General features: G+C 46.3%; 1 pseudogene; it reads right to left on the bottom strand.

Annotated features, from left to right (window-relative positions):
* Window positions 1-4,241: 4,241 nt before the first annotated feature.
* On the bottom strand, window positions 4,242-5,778 carry LOC132476253 (adenylyl cyclase-associated protein 1-like; annotated as a pseudogene).
* Window positions 5,779-6,173: the final 395 nt, after the last annotated feature.

The following is a 6,173-nucleotide window of genomic DNA, read 5'->3' as shown; positions in this document are numbered from 1 at the left end:
GTTGCAAGACCCAAGTATTTCCTGAACTGAGGGCCATCTTCAGCTCTTGCAGCCACCACTACCTTTCTCAGGTGATCCACTGAGTGGTTTCTTCCACCCGGAGTAATGTTTTCCCCAGAATCCTACCACCACAGGCTTCAGTAGAAATAGCTGTGACACACAGATATTACAGCCATTTTTCTCCCAAAAGTAAAAAGAACTGCTGTCTTCTCACAAGGGGCCCCCAACACTTCCAAGGTGGCATCGTTTTTTCCTTTCCAGCGACGTGAATGCAATCTCAGGCACACAATAGAAGCAGTGCCGACAAAGTCTATTCTTGTCAGCCGCACAAACAGCCTCATTACTTGCTAACTGCAAACATGGTTTGAAGCTGCTGCTCCTGCTAAGCTGAAGTCTTCCAACGCCGGGGTTGAGTGATTGAAAATTCCAGATTATAGGCAGAAGGGGATGAAGTGTTGTTTAGAGCTCTTGCTTATCCGCTAAAAGCCTCTGGCCAGAAACAGCTCTCTGCTTGAAGGAAAGTAAATTTCTTCCACAGCTGAAAATTAATGTGTTTTGAGGGAGATCTAGGCAGGACTTGTGGCAGGGAACGTGGCTTACAGGCCTGGGGTAGGCATGGGGAGTGATAACTAGCAGTCATGCCTCAAACCAGGGAGGTCCCTGTCTGACAATAACCAAGGCTGGGAGCACTAAGATTTAACTGTTTCTCTCAGTGTGAGATGGGATTAGTTATGCCATTGCAGAAAAACACCTCTGTAGGTTGATCATGGCTATAATTCTAATTGTATCATATTTGTTGTAAGGGCTCTGTTTTATCTGACATCTTGAAAAACTGGACCACACATCATTGGACATGGAAGTGCCAGGATTCTGGTTGAATATTCAAGGATATAAGGACTTCAGCTGGGTTAGTGAAATCTCTTTATCTTGAATTGTCTTCAACACCAAACTGTTCTTGAATTACAGATTCAGGTAGGAAGAAGAAACAGGAACAAATTTCCTCTATTCTCTATCACATTCTCTCAACATTCAACATATACATTCATTCAGTTATTAGAAATTATGAATTGAATTCTTTCTGACACGTTAGGTGATGGTTATGCAAAGTATCTGGAGCAACTCAGTAGCATGGTCCCTGCTGTCAACTGCCTCATATTCCCTCTGGGGAAACAGAACAGACACTTAAACAAATACTCATGATGGAATGGGATGAGTCCCATAGTGTAGGTAAATATCAAGCGTTGGAGAGCCCAGATGTTGGAGTGATTTGTTGCACTCAGTTTTGGAAAGGACCTGACAAAGGTGGAAACCATAGAAGTTAAGTAGAATGAGATTTCCAGGTCTAGATTGGGGATGGAGGAATTGAATAAGTGGCTTTCTAAATAAATAAACACATACATGCAAACATCTTTAGAGATTATTAGCTCTGGAGGTAAAGTTGTGGGCAGACCCTTTGAAGAATATAAGGAATATTTTGCCTTTCTCACTCAAAAAATAATGCCCATAAACATACCTTTTTTTTTTTTTTTGCGGTATGCGGGCCTCTCACTGTTGTGGCCTCCCCCGTTGCGGAGCACAGGCTCCGGACGCGCAGGCTCCGGACGCGCAGGCTCAGCGGCCATGGCTCACGGGCCCAGCCGCTCCGCGGCATATGGGATCCTCCCAGACCGGGGCACGAACCCGTATCCCCTGCATCGGCAGGCGGACTCTCAACCACTTGCGCCACCAGGGAGGCCCAAACATACCATTTTTAAAAATGTAATTCCAAGGAGATCACAGAAGGCTCCATAGCAGGTACAGATTAATACTTTAGGAAAACTTTAGTCTAAATCCCTTTAGTTCATTTTCACCTTTAATGCAGTATTTCTCAAAGTAAAGGCTGGGAGCCAGCTACATTGGAAACACCTGCGATGTTTGCTTAAAATGCAGATTCCTGGGGCCCCATTTCAGACCTATTTAAAAAGTTTCTCTAGTGTGGGGTTCAGGACTCGGCATTTTAACAACAGCTGTGTGATTCTGTGCAATGAAAAATTTAAAAGCTCCTGGGAGATTCTGGTGCACACATTCTAAACCCTGGAGCATTTCCTGTTTATTTGGACTCACTGTGACCCTTTTAAACTAGGGCTGTTGCCCACCTACATCTGCTGAGAGACCTAAAGGACTTCACTCACAGAAAATCACCTATTTAGGATACCCTGATTCCCATCCTTCCTGCGAGTTCCATATAGTGAAGTTCAGCTTTTGACATCAAGTGCCATTTATGCCTACCTTGTTCCCATGGGTGTGTCTTATCTGCCTAACAAGACTGCAAATTCCCTGGGCTGTTGGGTCCTTGCTTTTCATCTTGTATCCTAGATGGCTGGGTGCATGGCACGTGCTTAATAAGTATTTATTCGTTGGTTATGGAATCAGTGTTCCTTCTTCTTATTCCTTGAACACAGCTGGCCAGCCTCACTGTCATTCCATCAGGATCCAACTGGTGTCTATTTGTGGTGGGGTTTTTTTGCATTTTGTTTTCAGCTGGTCTTGTACACCCCTGTGTCTACATCATCTGGTCTGTTTTATGAAGAAATGTCTTGTTAGATTTATCCTCAGCTTCGCTTCTCCCTCCCCGGCCTCCCTGTGGTTCTTTCACAGAAAGCCCTTTGTGTTGAGCAAACAGGCTCTAATCTGCACATCTTCCTCTGCACTTCAACAGGGCTGCCAGGTGAGCATCCCGACACCAGCCTGGAACAGCTGTTCAAGTGGTCCTGAGCAGTGGGCAGTGATTGTGTGTGCAGTTCTCTTGTCTGATGGGCCCTGGGTCCAGCACGCTTGGGGAGGAAACCACAAGCGCAAATGTTTGCCTTGCTGCCTGGAAGTCCTAAAAGCAGCTGCCTGCTGATTGATGATAACTTGCATAATGACACCGAGTGTCCAGATGCTGCCAGGCGTGAGCGAGACCCTGCGAGCTCCCCTGTGCAAGCCCTGGCTGGTTGGCCAAACCCTTATCTTTCAGCATGCAGGCAACAAAGACAAGAGCCAGAAGGCATCTGATCCAAAGATGCCCATTACAACCCTGATGGTTTTAACACATGGAGAGAGCAAGGGAGCAGCTTGATGCTTTCCGCTTGCAAAGTCACTAAGAAAACTACACACAGGGGCTCAACACAGACATGGTGCCTCTATATCAGAATATCAGGATAGGAGGTACTAGTATTTTTATATTTTATGGATAAAATGGAGTCTATTATGGAGCTAGTAGAATTGGCTTCTAGAAACATTTCTTTTTTTTGTTTTGTTTTAATATTATTCTATTTTCTGTATAACTTTAAGTACATAAAGGTTCATTTCCACAGGCCTCAGGAAATGGGTAGAAGTCACGGGACAATCTCTCTTCCCACCAAAAAAAGTTGCATATTTTGGTAAAGTGTTTGTCCTAGAGGAAAAGCTGAAATTTACAATAGCAATTCTGTGCAAGATTTTTACACAAGACCTAAAACCAGCCTGCAATGGAGATTTTAGTCCTCTGTTCAGGTGCCCAGACAGAAGCCAAAAGCTGTTGAGCATGACAGGGCAAAGGAAGCAATGAAGATGGATCATGGGCACCCAGCATGGAAGGAGAAAGGGAAGCCAGATTCCTGGGAATGGTGTGGTTTTCCTTTTTTCTCTCTCTCTCTTTTTAAGTCATCTCTGTAGGAAGGTGGTGGGCAGGGGCCCCATAGAGAGGAAGGGTCCAAGACTCCTTTAGCTGGCCTGGGTGCAGGGCACCACCCCGGCAGCTAACACAGGACAACCTACTATCTCAGGTTTGGGCAGATACAGGATGGAATGCAGAAGAAAAGGAATGCTTATAGGAAATCATTTTGCTTGGAATGCTAGATGGCCAAGCTTCAGCCTTTGGTCCTGTGCAACCCTTGCCTCACTTGTCAATAGTGAAAGTTAGTTTAAGTTAGAAGAACCAACTAGGGTCACACCAGGTTCTGCTACCTTCACGCTCATTGTTAGAAAAAGATTAACTTGTGTGAACGTTCTGATCTGTTAATTCCTGGGGACTGCTTTCTTCTTCCCCAAAGACTATTTTATGGTCAAATAACCCCAAAGGCTGAAAGCTAAAACACACCTGTCCTGATGTGCAGTTCCTTAAGAATGGACTGGCTGTTTGGTTGAGCTAATACAGAAAAGCTGCACCTTCCTGCAGAAGATCAAAGACCTGCTATCCCACCCCAGATCTCAGCCTGAAGGATATTTCAGTGAAGGCAGGTAGCTGTGCTTCTCAAAGCAGAGAAGCAGTTTAAGAGCAGAAAGGTAGAGGAAATCTAGAAAAGAACCATCTTGATACAGATTTATCCCACGCTGTGAGGGAGAGGGCAAAGAACCCAGTGGCACTTTGCTTATCCAGCAATTTCTGTCACTGCGGTGACCAACTACTGCCCATTCCATACGGTCTTGAGCTGCTCAGGGACTGGGAACTCATTGAAGTCACCACCTTCTATAGGAATGAAGACATTCATCTCAGAAGATTTGGCACTGACTATCTCACAATCCAGGGAATTCTTGCTCAGGTAAACGTGGCAGCCATCTGTTCTGTTGATGGAAATGGTTGGCACTTTACCCATTACCTGAACTTTGACATCCCTACAGTTGATTATCTCCATGATGCCCACCACGTCATTGAACACCAGACAGTTTCTTACAGTTATCTATTGTAGCAGAGTTAATTTTGCCCTTGATTTGCAATGTTGAGTTGACACACTTGAATATGTAAGCCACCTGTTTCAGCTCTGTGTCATCTGTCACCAGGTTGGAAACATTCTCCTGATTTTCCACTCTCCACTTCTTGCCCTTTAGTTCAGGTAGAGCTGGCTCCTTCTTTGTGACTGGTTTGGGGGATGGGCTGACTCCTGGTTTAGATGCAGAGAATGGTTTGGGGCCACTTCATACTGGAGCACTCTGAGCGTTCAAGGCAGGGTTCTTTTGAGTCTTCATGTCATCAGATACAAGTTTCAGGGCATGTGTGATGCTTTCCCCCTGATTGATCTGTACAAACAGTGCTGAGCGGGAAGCAGACTCATCTGAGCCTGAACTGGTGGGAACTCGGGGGGAGGTGGGCCTGGGCGTGGAGGGGGAGGACCCGATCCAGCAGAGGGTCCAGATGGCAATCCACTCAGTCCTTTTGCCACGGCCTGGTTTGGCTCCAGGCCAGTCCAGTGGTATGGAACTCTGTAATGTAAGCCGGCAGCTCTGTCCATATACTCAAGTAAGCTTTGACCCAGCCCACATCTTTGTACTCCTTGAGGAGTCAGTTTGTATAAAACGTGGCAGCTTCATTCATTTCCTTCACTTGGGGACCAGACTTGGGAGCCATAGCCCCCCAGCCCAGGGCCTGGATACCTTCGCTGACAGCTGACCGGTGATTGAACTTGCTGCCTCGGTTCTTCTCCCGAAAGGTTATCACTTCTTGGATCTGCTCGGAGATGGGTGCCAACAAATCAGAAAGCTTATTGCCTGCTGGCTGCTGGCCTTGAGAGGCTGTAACCAAGAGCGCTCACTGCAACTTCAGACCCGTGTGGGCCATCTCTGCAAGCTTCTGCACATCTCCCCCAGTCTCTTCACCGACCTTGAGGTACTCTGCCACAGGACCGGCCAACGGTGAGTCCAACGCTTGCACCTGTGGAGTCGTTCCTGCTTTTGCAGCACTGTCTCTACACCCACGGTGTGTGTCAGGGGCATGGAGCCTGCCTTCAGGCGGCCCACCGCTCTCTGCAATCTTTCTACCAGATTTTGCGTGTCAGCCATAATGTAGCACCTTCTCAGAGCTCTGCCGCACCTCGGGACTGTGATCAGCCGCTCTCCCTAGAAACATTTCTTAAGGAGATATTTTCTTCTACTGAGGCCAGATTCTAAGCCAGCCACACTTATGTTCATTACCTCCCCATAGGATTTGGCTCACTGGTGTGGAAAAAACTAGGTAGTCTTTGAAATTAAAACGGCCTACCAAAGTGGTTAAAAATGGCAACGAAAAGTGGAAGAATACCAATGTACAGTCTTTTGCATCAACATTTCTCAAATCACTCTCTTTCATCCATTTTTATTTCTACTGATTTAGTCGAAACCCTTACCACTTCTGTTGCGATCCTAACAGGTTCCCTTACCTGCGGTCTCACCCTGCTGTAATTTACTCTCCACATGGC

This window comes from Mesoplodon densirostris, chromosome 16 (assembly GCF_025265405.1).
Source record: "Mesoplodon densirostris isolate mMesDen1 chromosome 16, mMesDen1 primary haplotype, whole genome shotgun sequence".
Lineage (NCBI taxonomy): Eukaryota > Metazoa > Chordata > Mammalia > Artiodactyla > Ziphiidae > Mesoplodon > Mesoplodon densirostris.
This window is presented reverse-complemented; position numbering and strand designations above follow the sequence as displayed.